The sequence below is a fragment of the Patiria miniata genome, unplaced genomic scaffold (assembly GCF_015706575.1).
Source record: "Patiria miniata isolate m_02_andy unplaced genomic scaffold, ASM1570657v1 HiC_scaffold_25, whole genome shotgun sequence".
NCBI classification, from domain to species: domain Eukaryota; kingdom Metazoa; phylum Echinodermata; class Asteroidea; order Valvatida; family Asterinidae; genus Patiria; species Patiria miniata.
In genome coordinates, this window is record NW_024037064.1 from 13,934,331 (window position 1) to 13,949,775 (window position 15,445).

A 15,445-nucleotide genomic window follows, 5' to 3' on the forward strand; every position below is an offset into this window, starting at 1 on the left:
ATCTTTCAGTGTGTGTTCGTTCAGAAACCGGTAGTCCACGCAGTACCGGGTGGATCCATCTTTCTTCTTCACTAAGACGACTGGAGATGCCCATGGGCTATTTGATGGCTCGATTATCCCCTTCTGTAGCATGTCTTGTACCTGCTCATCCGCCTCGGCCCGTTGCCAGGTAGGGAGACGTCTGGGACGTTGGCGTATGGGGGCCGTATCATTTGTCCTGATCTCGTGACGCACCAGGTCCGTTTTCCCCAGGTCTCCCGTGCCCTTTGAGAAAACGTCTTGATACTCGATGGGTAGCTTCTTCACCTTGTCTCTATCTGGACTCTCCAGTAAGTTCTCAACACTTTGTTGGTACAGATCTTGACCTGCTTTATTCTCTGCTGTTTCTTCCCCTCTTTCCATCATCCTAATCGTAGATTGATCATCTTTCTGAATGTCCTTATCAGCTGTGGATGTGATGGTCCCCAAGACACTACCTCCACTTATCATCACAATTGTAGTACCTGGGTTGAACACTCGGACCGGGTATTTATCTGCAGTGGCATCCACAAGTACCCTCGTTACCATCAGACCTCGTTTTGCCACCTCACTCCTGTCAGTTGGCTCGATGATCCCCCCTCCATGGAGGTCTTTCTTCTCGTCCAGGACACCAGTGAGGATTGCTTCATGACCGGGTGGTATCCTTGTAGTCCTGTCTGCCCGCACTCGGCAGCTGAAAATGCTCGTCTGATCTTTTCCTTGTAAAGGAATTACATGCTCCCGAATCTTCAATTGCTGATGCCTCAAGTCCAGTACACTGCCAGTGGCCAGCAGGTAATTCATGCCGAGTATTCCTTGGTTTCTGATGGATGCAACCGAGACTTCCACCTCCGCTTTATATCCTCCAATTTGTATCTCCATCTGGGCACTTCCTTTTACTGGGAGTGGTTTCCCATCGGCTTGGCGGATAACTTCATCGACCGGTGTCAGTATTGTAGTCCGGTGGCTTAGAGCTAATTTTGGGCAAGATCGTGACACGCCGGATTAAAGCACCAAATTTGGTACACTTACTGTATAGGTCCCTAGAAGTCATTCTAGAGGGGGGTGCCCGGTTTCGGGGGCCTAGGTCAAGGTCAGGCCAAGGTCAAAGGTCACAAGGTGTACAATACTGCATATAGTTGTCGTAAATTTCCCCAAAAGTCTGAAATTTAAAGTTCTGAATTGCATAAAAGGATGTCAGGCAACTATAAGACCAACCATATCAGAAAAAATTCCATCAAAAAACCTTTGCCCAACAAAATAGTGGAGACTTCGCAATTTCCAAAAATGATGACTCAGCACTTTTTAGAAAATTTGATTTCTGTTATGTTAATGTTATATAAACTATAAGCTTTGTTATATTTTCATTATTTTGTTGGAATGTGAATAATCAAAGACATAAATAATGTTCTTCCATTATTTTATTAATTAGTTATGGTTTGTTAATTATCTTAATTAAGCGACAGTTTGCTTCAAAATAATGATAGTTATAAAGTTGCCATTATGTATGCATATGTGTGTATGTACAAATGTATGTATTCCCATCACACTTTACTCATAAGGCATGAAGGTGTACAATCAGTTTCCAGTATTCTAATCTTGGTCCAGTGTAATGGCTTGGTCATATTACATGTAGTTACCCGTGTTTGATAATCAATATCAGTGTGGAAGGTATACATTGTGTCGAGAAAGGACAGTACTGCATACTACGCTCTTTAAACTGTTTGTTCTTTTCATAAGAGTTTATTTTTTGATTTACATCAGGCCTATATTCATTCATAATTTTGTGTCCTGGCCTTAAAATTGAAGAGAATGCACTGCACTATTACAATCTTTCCACATCGATAGCTTTGTATCATCATAAATCTCAGCAACTTACGGAATAGTTGGCTATTCTCCAGCCATTGGCTCCAGTCCAAAAAGTTAATGAGTTTGTATACCTCTTGACTAAATTTTCAAACTAGCTCTACATGTATTTTATTGTTTTCATCATTGAAAACTACTATTTGGCATAATAAGGTATGCATATATATAGGCATTTAGGTTTAGCGACTCGCAATTTTCAAGTTTGGTCCGAAGTTCACTTGAGCTTTCATGGAATGAAAAGCGCTCTTGTAAATCTTTTGCTTTGTGAATTGTGAATCAATCACACACAAGGTATAGGACATAATTTCAGCAATGGTAGGCAAACTCAATCAATGAGCACATCAGGGTGCTAATTATTATGCAAATAAAAAAAACAAACTTTGACACATGTCATTACAGGTATTCAGCTCCTCCGTATACATGTACATACACTGTATAAATGTAGGTTTACGTATAGGCTACCGTGCCACCGTAAAACAATGACAAACAAAGAATAAAAATGTGAACTGGAACGACCAATACATTTTTAGAAAAAAAAAACATAATAGAAAGCCAGAAACTGACCATTCACTTTTATGTCTTGTGAGTTAAAAGTGATATACGTATATACAATACATACTTATACAGACATCAGCTATTAAATCATGATTGAAATCAAACTAACATTGTAATTATAATAATTAATAAACCATGTATAATTAATAAATCAAAGGAAGAGCGTTAATTATGCTCGCTAGTATCCAAGTGCCGTAGTAGTGATGCAAAAAAAGAACAAAGTTCCCTTTTCTATAACTTTAACATGACAAAAAGCAAACTTTCTAAAAAGTGCTGAGTCATCATTTTTGGAAATGGAATAAACTCCCCTATTTTGTTGGGCAAAGTTTTTTGGGTGGAACTTTTTCTAAAAGGTGAGGTCTTGTAATTGTCAGACATCCTTTTATACTATTCAGAATTTAAAATTTCAGACTTTTGTTGATATTTACTACAACTACATACCGTATTATACACCTTGTGACCTTTGACCTTGGCCTGACCTTGACCCAGGCAGCTAAAATCGGGCACCCCCCTCTAGAATGACTTCTTGGGACCTATACAGTAAGTGTACCAAATTTGGCGCTTTAATCCGGCGGGTCACGATTTTTTCCTCAAGCCACCGGACTAAATAGAGTCTATTGATCAACAACAAATAACACTGTAAGCACGAAGATTACCGAAGAGGAATACACCTGTTTTAAGCCCTTTCTAATTGACACAAACAACTGCTTTGGCTTCACGGTCAACGGTTAAAAAAAAAGGATCGTCAAAAAGGAAAACACACGGTAAAATTATTTCCCATCCCCTTGCTGAAAAAGTGAAAAAAATCCTGCAACAAAGTCAACGGTGTCCATTTCAACCGTAGGATTGAAATTTGGTGGTTTTTTTAGTTGTGTACATCTATAACAATGTAAGTTAGTAAAACATAAGTCCTATTGATTCATATTTGGAAATACTTAAGTGGATGGAAAGCAGACTGTGTGATTCAAAGTTTTTCAAGTGACAATCTTATTCCTTATTTAGATAGACGTACATGTACGTGATGGTCATTTTTTATATATTAGTTAATCCTCGATATCTAAAACATCACTTTCGGGTGAAGTGCGCTGCCCTTCACTTGGAATGTTTTCACAGTTGGTGCAATTGCACAAGTGTGTGCATGGCAGTTTTTTTTTCAAGACAGCTATACTGGCCTTTTGTGCACTGACTTTTTTACATGAGCAATGGTCAAATTCCATGACACTGTCTGGGGCAGGGGGAAGATCCATCCAGTGGATTCTGATGTCATCGCCGATGACCTTCCATCCTCTACTGTGTGGAGACTAGACGGCACTTCAGGACGTGCATCCAGGGCCCGCTTGTATACGACTTCCTTGTAGTTAGCCCTCTTTAAGTGCAGGTGCAAGGCATCCTTGTTTGGCGGCATCAAAGGCTCCATCACAGTTCCCATCTAGAACATGTTGTATCTGCAAGTTGTCAAATTACGAGAAAAATCCCTTTCTTAAATGACAGCAATTTTTAATTGCAAATTGCATTTTCGTATTGTGCAACGGGCACTGCATGTTTAAACTTGAGAAATAAACATAAGCAATAAATGGAATGTTTTTAAAAACTGTACGAGAAAAAAATTCCCAGAGTATATGTTTGCAAGTATTTCCAATTTGATTTAGCAACAACATTATGAAACCTTGACTCAAACTAAAGTTGTGTAGAGGAAGGCTCTATCTCCAACCAGCCCCTGCTTTAGGCATGTAATATTTTTTAAGTGAGTGTGCTCATGTGACTCCATAGAAAAAAAAGGCAAAAATACCTTGACTTTCATGTTGCAGTTTCTTTTCAAGTCTTTCGGCACGTACGGTCTATCCTGGAAACATCACAGATACGTTTGTAGCACTGCTGAATGTGTTGATGGTATCCAAATGCTTGTAATTGAAAAAAAATGTTTTTAAAATATCACTCATTACTCTCTTTTCAATTATTTCACTGTGTAAATCTTTGTCAGTTGATTGGAGAATAATGGGTCAAAGAGAAATGTTCCATTCAACTCAGCTTCACCTCGTAGAATGGAACATTCTATCATCCAACTGAGGAAAATATTTACACCATGGCACCTTCAGGTACAAACATTTATTATCCGTATACTATTCTTCACATGTAGTGATCAGGGGGAAAAAAATAAAAAAATCTAAAATCTAAATATATTGACAGTAAGGGCTTGACATTTAGAGAAGTGGGCAGGTTCTCATTATTTTTTTATTATATTATACTATCTAGAAAAAAAATAGCAAGGAAATAAAAGTACAGTTGAAATGAGGATGATATGAGCTGCCGTGCCAGCTTAAAGAATGGCAAAATGTTGGTTTGAACGACTTCGTACTTAAATAATTATAAATTATTACAGAGCAAATTGTGGCTTAAATTGAATGGTAGACCCACAACATACTACACAATCAAATCCCCAATGATGCCAAGTATAAGAGTCAAAGTGGATTTCGTTCTCCTTATTTTTTAAATCAAGGAACCGGCCGTTCTATACACAGTCGCCAAGTTCAGGGAGCATAGGCGTACTCAATATAAAATGTTAAAACATGAAAAAAAGTAAAACTGCTGCAAATTGCTTACTGACTGGATGGACCTGAAATATATAAATCTTAAAATTAATATGGCCTGACGTTGCGAACTTAGCAAGTTCTTGTGGCCAGAAAAGGAGTCAGACTCCTGGATATGAATCTGGAAGACAACACATCTGGAACTGCACTTGAAAGTACCATGCTGGGTGGGAGGGGATGCATCTAAGGAAGGGACTTCAGCTCGAACAATCAAGTCCCGTAGATTTCGAGGACGCCTGTAAAATATAAAATGTTCTGTAGTGTAGAATAAGAGTCTCTTCCTAGTCTTAAAATCCTATATCTGAGTGAGGGGAAAACATTCTTTGATCTGTGGCTTTTCCTAACCTTGACAACAATGATCATCAGATCATGCTGTCAACAATGGACGGTCAGATGGTCTACTAAATATTACTAGAAACACGATTTACAAACCAAATAATACATCATATGAATATAGGTTGTAGAAAAAAAAATATTCGGAAATATTCCGAATCCAACAGCTTCTTATAATTAAGTTCAAGGCAAGAATAATAATACGAACTTAACGTAGGCCGATGATTCCGGTATCTCCTTCCGAAATTCTCTTCTTCCACGAAAGTGCTGCCTCAGTACAGTGCACGTGCATGCTGATGAACTTCTCCGCTTTTTCCACGATTTCTGCGTGTGTTGATCACCCCACATTCTTCCGACTACTAGCACAAGCAAATAATTTTATCCAGCTTGACTCGAAGAACGATGAAACGCTCGATTGGGCATTCGAAACATGCATAATGCACTTCTTTTCGTCCGAATCGCCGTCGTCTATGGAGCTCATGGCGGTCGCCATCTTGCTGTCTAGTAGTGCTTACGCGCATGCGCACGCTCTTACTTACAGCGCCTGCTATTGGTCCATTCACCGCACCACAACAGAAGGGCCTCGCTGATTGGTCATTGAAAAATAATGACGTAATTCTTCACTAGGCATTTCTTGCGCCGAAACGGAGGAAATCTGAACTTTAAATCGCGATTTTGGTACTGTTTTGGGTCACGGATCAACGGTGGATTTTATATGTGAGCATCCCAACAGCTTCCTGAGTAGTTTAAAGTACAATTTATTTAGATCTGTGATATACGTCACGAACCTGCAAGATAATCGGCCATGCATCTTGGTCTAATCTGTGGGTGGTGGTCTAAGTATGTATCAAGTCTGAGGTCCATCGGATTTACGAAGGTGCAAAAGTGGAGTGTTTTAAAACGTGTACAAAACATATAGGGACAATGTGCATCTTTAATGTGAAGTAACGTGACACCTGATGACGTCACAATCACGAATTTCGTCAAGGACTATCTGTGGGTGATGGTCTAAGTGTGTACCAAGTGTAACGTCGATCGGAATAACGAAAGTGCCGAAATGGAGCGTTTTAATACATGTACAAACCCTGTGGGGAAAATCCATATGTAATGTGACGTAACGTTACACTTGATGACGTCACGATCACGAATTTCGTCTAGAATCATCAGTGGGTGGTGGTCTAAGTATGAATTAAGTTTAAAGTCGATCGGATTTACGAAGATGCCAAACTGGAGTGTTTTAAAACGCTTACAAAACATATGGGGAAAAATGCATCGTTAATGTGATGTAACGTGACACCTGATGACGTCACGATCACAAACTTCTTCTAGGACCATATGTGGGTGTTGGTCTAAAGCCGTGTCCGCACTGGACTTATCGTCTTGGGAAAAGTGACCTGGTCAGTTTTCCTGGGCGCGTGGGAAGTTTTCCTTTGGCAGCAGTTGGCCAGTAAAAGTAACCGCTGGACTCAGGAAAAGTAACCGAGAGGAAAACGTCATAAGCCCTGTCCGCACTGGACTTTTTTTGGTCAAACTAACCGAGACTATGGGTACTTTTCCCATTTTAAGTCCAGTGCGGACAGCCTAGGACGTTTTTCCTCTCGGTTACTTTTCCTGAGTCCAGCGGTTACTTTTACTGGCCAACTACTGCCCAGGAAAACTTCCCACGCGCCCAGGAAAACTGACCAGGTCACTTTTCCCGAGACGATAAGTCCAGTGCGGACAGTGTGAGTCGGTAAAAGCGGCTCAGGAAAGCGTACATCCGGCCCGAGCGCCCTGTTATGCATACAGAGACCGCACGAACCTGCACGTGCGGTGGCCGAACATTTTGTAGAAACACGCTGCAAGCGGTAAAATCTCGTTAAAATATATATTTCAACGGACAAAAATACATACACAGAGAAGAGAGATCACGTTCTGAGAATTAATTTGCGGAAATTCTCTTTCTCCACCGATGTAAGTTATTTTTCACGATCCAAATTCGTCCTGATACGCTACTGTAGTCATGCACGGAACATCATGGTACGTCCGGTACCGTACGTAGGCCGTAGTCACTGGTTCCTGCCCACATCATAGCTTCGATTCTGTAAGCATGCGATGGGAACCAACGAATACTGATGGCACTGCTGCCGCACGGAACATCGTACAGCGGCATGGTTTCGACGACGTGCATCACAAAATGCGTCAGAATTATAGGCTTTTTCGTCAAATTTAGCGTGTCAAGATGAAATAATATCGAGCAAACGATTATGTTGTGCATGCAAATGGCATGTGTAATATTACTGTGCGTATCGGCGGCTGAAAATGTGATCGGCAATTTGTTTTCTGTGTACGGCGAGTCATTTTACTGACACTGTGACAGCTAGGTTACTTCTCCCACGCGGTCTTGGTAAATTTTCCCGTGTCGAAAGTCCAAGTGCGGACAGTGGTCACATTTGACCATTTTTCATGTTACCATCGTCTCGGTAAAACCTTCCAAAAAAAAAGTCCAGTGCGGACAGGGCTCTAGGCTGTCCGCACTGGACTTAAAATGGGAAAAGTACCCATAGTCTCGGTTATTTTGACCAAAAAAAGTCCAGTGCGGACAGGGCTCAAGTATGTACCAAGTCTGAAATCAATCGAATTTAAAATAGTGGCAAAGTGGACTGGTAGAGGAAACGTGTGTTAAACCAATGAGAAAAAGTCTGAAAAAGGAGGGGGAAAAAAAAAAAACACCTCAACGAAAACAACAGCTGTTTCGGTGTGTCACCAAAACAGCTAAAAAATGAAATCATTTATAATTCATCATTTATAATTCATTAGATATGCTAATTAGGGTAAAAAATTAAGACTTCCGGTAACACCGGAAGTATGGGTAATATGACCTTGACATACCAATTTTCATCTGTAACACTTCCCTGTTTTTATACCTACCAGGTTTGAGATCAATCAATCAAATAGTAAAGACAATGAAAGTTATTTAAATGTGATACACATAACACTGGGAAAGGGAGAGTAGCAAGCGTTTTTTTGTATCCTGACCCGTTGGTCAATTAAAAGAGCGACAGACAGTACAGAACACTAAAGAACACGTACGAACAATATCTCACAACGAAATGTCGCAATGGAGACTCAAATTAAGATTAACTTGAAATGATACAAGCTGTAAGGCCAAGTAAAAAAAACAGTTGATCGTGCAGGTTTTTAATTGGAAAGAGGAGGATAAGGGCCCTATTATTGTTTTTTTATTGAAAAATGTAAGCTAAAATGTAGCCGACACAATAATATGTGTATTACAAAGGAGGAGGCACATTTTATTTGACAGTTTTGGGTAGTTGTCTACTTGTTGATTATCACAAATCCGAAATTGGTTATACTGAGTATTAGTATTTATCAAACATCTTTAAAAAGTGTTATGACATCTATATATAATAAGAACAATTGGGGAAAAACGAGTGCAGCTTTAAAAAAGGAAGAGGACGGGGACGATCAGCTCACTTGTATGTGAGAAAAGAAAATGTTAGAAAAAGTTATATGCATGATGTCATGGATATAATTGCAACAAATACAGGAAAACGTTATGGTTTTTTTTTTAGTACTAGGTACCTGTCGTTATATATGAAGTATGAACGAGTCAGAATAATATGGAGGACAGAGAACCTGTGTATGGCCAACTGGGATAAACCACAGACATACAGCCTGTCTCAAAAAATATGGTACAATCAGAAAAAAAATTGGTTAAATATAAAATTTCAAAATAAGTCATTGTTACTTGGCATAATATTGAAGAACAAAGAATGGTCTTTCAAAAAGTGTTTGTTTTATCTTATTTGTTTTTGTCAATTCAGAGATATAATTAAATAAGTGCGATACACCAAAATCGATTTTGTGCCATTATTATGCATAGGCAGAATTGTTTCAAGTACTGTGCCATGCTGTCTTGAAGCTCACAAAAGATTAACTCGATTTTTGTGTTCCGCAGTAAACTGGAGTTATCCCTGGATTGACAAGAGCAAATGAGATGAAACAAGAAGTATTGTCTAGCTTGGTCGTTTTTTTGTAATGTTATTCTCAAAACGACTTACTTATGTTGACATTTAATATTTAAAAAAATCGTTTGTACCATTTTTTGGAGACAGGCTGTATAAACTGTTGGTTTGTAATTCGAAGGCGTAAGTTGGAATTCCGCTGAAGATGTTTACTTTCACCTCTTCCTTAGGTAATTGTTTAAATTGTATTTAATGAACCATTTGATAGACTGGTTTCCTGTGATACATATTTTTCTGACTCATTCGGACTTGAAATATGGGGACTGATAGATAGTAGCGAAAAGGGGAAGTTTTCGTCGTGATTTTATGCAAATGATATGCATGTTGTAAAATTAAAACATCGTGCGTCCTGGATTTAAGGATAAGTGCACGGAACCAGCCTAAATGGCTGGATTTGATAGTGTCTCTTTGAATTATCAATTAAAGGAGGGACATTGTTTAGATTTTATAACCAATGAATTGAGATGTATGAAGATGTACGTGTCCTCGGATAAGCTGGAGACGGTCGTGATGGGCGTTGGGAGAAAAGATGGAATGCCTTTACTATGGGTGTTAGCTTCGTGACACTATATGAAATCAAAGGAGTCAGGGTAATATGGAGGACAGGGAACCAGTTTGGTTTATGTGAGAAGTATGACGCATGCGTGTGAAGCACGCGGATTATTCATGAGCGTTTTTGGTTTGGCTTCGTTTTCGGCTTAATGAGATTTTCGGCCCCGACGTCGGAGACTCTAGCTACATTTTGGTCCCTGTTATGCTTCAGGAACATTCAATAGGTTGATATGAAGACAAAAGTTGGAATATTTTCGTTTAGTTTGCTTCTCAGTGATTCAGAAGTAGGAGGCGAAGTCGAAGCCGGAGCCAAGGTTTCGAAAAACCCCTCAGCCTTTCTTTTGTTTGTAAACATTGGCGCCATTTTTTATGGGCTGCCGTAAGCGCATAAAATGAAGCCGTGGTTGGCAACACATTTTCCCCCAAAAAAGTTATCATAACGCCGTTACACACGGTAAAAAGACATATGTGGGCATTATTTTGTAGCTTTGTTAAAATTGTTATATTTTCAAGTATTAAATAATATTTTTGTGATCTGTAATAACTCTATTTCATTTTTGCAGTGTTGGCCCTTCCATTGTTTTGCAGGCCGTGGTTGGCAAAAATGCAGTTCGCAGTGAATGTCGAGTCGTTGTTGCGTTTGTTCGATTGTTGTTTACTGGCTGTGCTGAAGCTTGGTTTGAAAGTGAAGTTTGAAGTGTAAACGGTAAGTGTGTTGGTAATGATATTTGATGATGGAAAATTATGTGTATGGTATGATTTGATTTAGGAAGTAGATAAAACTAGTTTGAGTAATTTCAGTGTTGTTGTGGACTGGTGGAATAACAAATACGGTACGGGCGGTAAAGCTTAAGCCAGTGTATGCAGGATCCGTGTTGAACTGGAGGTACTAGGTTCAAGTCACCGAAATGCTCAATGTTTTTGATATCTCAGTGTGTCTTGTTTTGTTTGTCCGTTATAAGCTTCGTGTATGACTGCAGCTGCATGTGAGGATGAGGTATGGAATATAGATTGGATATCTTGATGGAAAAAGACTGTTTTTTAGGAGTCCCTTTTTTGGGGGACATTTACAACATAAGAAAGCTGCTGGAGGGTTACTTGTGATATGAATTATAATGCTGGAATTAGAGAACTGCTCCAGATAAGGCAAGATGGAATTGCTGTTGGGAGTAGCAGGTAACAAATGATACTTTGTAGATATTGACAGCTATATTTATGGATGCAGTTTGTGCCTCTCAGCCTCAGGTTGTGACTAGGAGGGATAGCTTTGTTGACAATGCAAAAGATGTTGTTCAAGGCATGGTTTTAAGGAGATTACTAATTGTGATTGATTTTTTTTGTAGGAATAGTCAAAGAGAGATAGGATGTCCTAGAAAGAAGGTGTTAACAGAATGTGAGGACAGATGGATGTAAAACAGACATTTTGTTTTGTTGTCGAAGCTGTTGTTCATAACATGGATATGTCAAATGAATAGTTAGTGAATACTTTGAGTGCATGTTAGTTTTTATTTTGTACAGCCATTCCGATAGAATTAGCAGAGGAATTGATATTTGAGTGCAAAATGATGACAGTAATACAATTACTACTGTTTTTAAGAGAAGAAATAAAGGTGGGGTTGTATATATGTTGGTGTGGGATCAGAGGTAGTTTTAGTTAAATGTAAATCAAAATAAGGAAATAATTGCATGGCCTCTAGTTATTTTTTATTGATATGACTTAAAAAGTACAAAAAGTTGTCAATATAATGAAGAAAGACTATTTTAGGAGTGGAATAGTAGGCTGAAAATCTTGTAGAATACTTAAATGTTTTCTGTCACAGCTTACAGACTCTGTGCAGTAAGTCTGAGGTGGAGGTTGTGCATGGAATTCTTTGCCTATGACGAGCAGATGAATTACATGTTTATTGATTTTTAGCAGTTGGGTTGGAGTTGCCTTTATGGCTTGTAGTAGATTGCAGGATTGTTTGCATATTTTTCTAGGTAAAATTAATAATGAACATTGTGTATACTTGTATGTAGATGCATGTAACATTTGAGATGTGTTTTTTTTTAATGTCTCAAAAAGTTCAATAGAAATGTAGAATTTTCTTTGTTATGCAAGTGATGTATAAAGGTTGTCAAACATTTGATTTGTGGATGATTCCTAGAAGCATGATAGACTGCAAAAGTTGAATTTAGGAGTTTATGTGAAAAAAAAACAGTTGTAGGATTTAAAAGAAATGTTCGTATGATTGTGGCTGTGCAGTATTAAAGGGAATTTTTTAGTGTGCATGTTTATTGCTTCATTTTTACAGATGGCAGCACAGTGTCGTTATACATTTTAAGTGCTGACTGATCCAGTGCGTCGGAAGAAGAGTTGGTGTGTGGATGTGATCACAAAAGAGAATGCCTGGGGATCCTGCAATCCCTTGGACCAGGTGAAAATTAGCTTCGAAACGTACATCACCGCGAGTGCTTTGGACAGCGACAGCGTGACATCGGCTCGGCGCAGAGCGATACCGATCCACTGTCTCGGCACCGAGGGCCAGCGTATTTTCAGACAGTTCGAAGAGACAGATACCTACGATAAAGCTGTGAAAGCTTTGGAGAAATACTTCGGCCCAAAGAAGAGCGTCATGATGGAACGGTACAAATTTTGCAAACGGGGACAAGGCAACGGTGAGCCAATCAAGCAATTTGTTGTAGCTTTGACTGAACTTGCAGCCACTTGTAACTTTGGGGCATTGCATGAAGACATGATCAGGGATCAGATCATCGAGAAAACTTCCATCTCTCGCGTTAGAGAACGCCTTCTCATGGAGAATGACTCACTAACACTGGACAAAGCCACTTAACTGGCTGTCCATATCGAATCAGCACTCACTGATTCCAAAGCCATCCGATCCCCCGCCCCTATACTCCACAGCAAACCATTACAGCTACAGCTCAAGTACAGGGTGTTCGCCCAAAGCGTCGACCTAAGTCTACAAAACCACCCACTGCTCGCGGACCAGACTTTAACCTTTAACCAGACTCGCGGACCTTTGCTTTAACTGTGGGGACAAATCACACTCAGCAAAGAGCTCCAAGTGCCCCGCACGCGGGAAAAAGTGATCCGCATGTGGCAAAATGAACCATTTTGCCAGCGTCTGCCGCTCATCGCAACGCGATAACACTCATATTCGCCATGTGGACAACCCCGACAGTGTGATGAATCCAGTATGATTTACACAGTTAGCGACCCTTCCTACACTGGTTCTGGTAACTTCAAGGACTGTGCACTCGTCATCGATGGCAAACCTTCACGCTTGTTCATTGTTCTTGGGGCAAGGTTTCCATCCTGAGCGAGGCTACATACAAGCAGCATTTCGCACACCACCCTCTACGTCCAGCAACCTTCACCCTTCACGCATACTCCGACTCCAAAATTGAGGTATGAGGGGTCATTTCTGTTCCAGTTCAGTACAAGGACATAACATTGGATCACTTCTCCTTTCACGTCGCTAAAGTCAGAAGTCTTATGGGTGTTGACCTTTTTGACAAGCTCGGCTTTAAGGTGTTCGATCCTACTGGCACTCCCATGTACATGTTGGACATTGACGAACAGTACCCCACCATTTTCAACGGCTTCGGAGAAATCAAGCATTTCTGCCATCGCCCCCGCGTTGACCCAGCTGTCGAACCAGTTTCTCAACGCCTTCGCCGTCTCCCTTTCGCAGTTCGCGACCAAGTTTCCACAGAACTTCGCCGACTCGAATCACAGGGTATCATCGAGCGCATCAATTCTCCCTGGATCTCGAACTTGGTCATCGCATGGAGGCGCAATGGACAAATTCGCCTCTGTGTTGATCTGAAAGAGGTGAATAAGGCTGTCATTCCAGACAAGTACCCGCTTCCCACCATCAACGAGTTGTCCAACGAATTCCACGGCGCCACAGTCTTCTCCAAACTCGACATGCGTCGTAGTTACCTGCAAATACCACTCGCCGAGGACAGTAAACAGCTCACAGCATTCGTGACACATGACGGGGTATTCCAATATCGCCGAATGCCCTATGGACTCTCCTCAGCACCAAGTGCGTTCCAAAAGATTGTCACCAGTATGCTCACAGGGATCAACGGAGCCATCAATCTACTCGACGACATTGTTTTCCATGGACGGACCATGGACGAACATGACTTGAGACTCCATGCTGTGCTTGCTCGACTTGCCAAGCACAACATCACACTGAATGCAGACAAGTGTGTATTCGCAGCCAACGAGATCGACTTCCTCGGCTACCGAGTTTCAGCCGAAGGAGTCAAGCCTACGCTCGTAAACATGGATGCTATCCTGAAACTACAGGCTCCCACCAACACCAAAGAACTTGCCTCATTTCTCGGCTCCTGCAACTTATACCATCGTACCATGTAGCCTTCGCTTCTCGCACGCTTTCCCCAGCCGAACAAAAGTAATCCACAGGAGAACGCGAAGCCCTCGCTTGTATCTACGCATGTTAACATTGGCATGTCTACCTGTACGGCAGAAAATTCACTCTGCGTACAGATCACCAGGCGCTGACTACACTTCTCGCAACAACTGGATCCGGCCACAGACCACTACGAATCAGCCGGCGGTCTGACCGTCTTTACCAGTATAACGTCACTGTGCAGTACATTGCTGGCAACCGTAACCATGTTGCCGACATGCTTAGCCGCCTGACACCTGCTTCAGACTGTAACACTGACCTCTACACCGATGATGTCGCTTATGTCATGTCGCTCATCACCGGTTCCCTCAGCAACCTTGTGTATGCCACTTCCTACAGACGGCATGGCCAATACAACTCACGGAAGAACTCAAGCCCATCCACAGACTTCGGGATGAACTCTCAGTGTGGAACGATTGCTGCCTAGCGCGTGGGGACAGAGCAGTAATTGCCAGCTCCCTGCAGCAACGCGTTCTGTCACTTGCACACGACGGACATCCAGGCATTGTCCGTATGAAGCAACGATGTCGCAATGATGAAGCAATGATGGGTTGCAGCTCCGCTGCAACCCATCCCATGGCCACAGAAACCATGGCAACAACTTCAGCTGGACATCTTCGGCCCAGTTGAGGCAGCCCCAGCCAACCAGCGTTTCCTCGTTGTGGTGCACGACCTGCACTCCAAATGGCCAGAGATCGCTACCACAAGTACAGTCACCTCTGCCACAGTGATCAACATTCTTCAGCGAATGTTCACCAAATGGGGCCTACCAGAAGTCATCATAACTGACAATGGTCCACAGTTTGTGTCAGACCAGTTCGCCGACTTCCTCACCAGCCACGGTATCGAGCACCGTCTTACTGCCTGATACAATCCACAGAGTAACGGTGGCGTTGAGCGCTTCAACCGCGTTATCCAGGACGGGTTGAAAGCCAACCTTGCAGCAGGCCAAAAATTCGACGAGGCCATTCAAACCATTCTTCGCACTTACCGCACGACCCAACACTCGCTGACGGGGAAGACGCCTGCAAAATTCATGATCGGCTGCAACCTTCGCCTC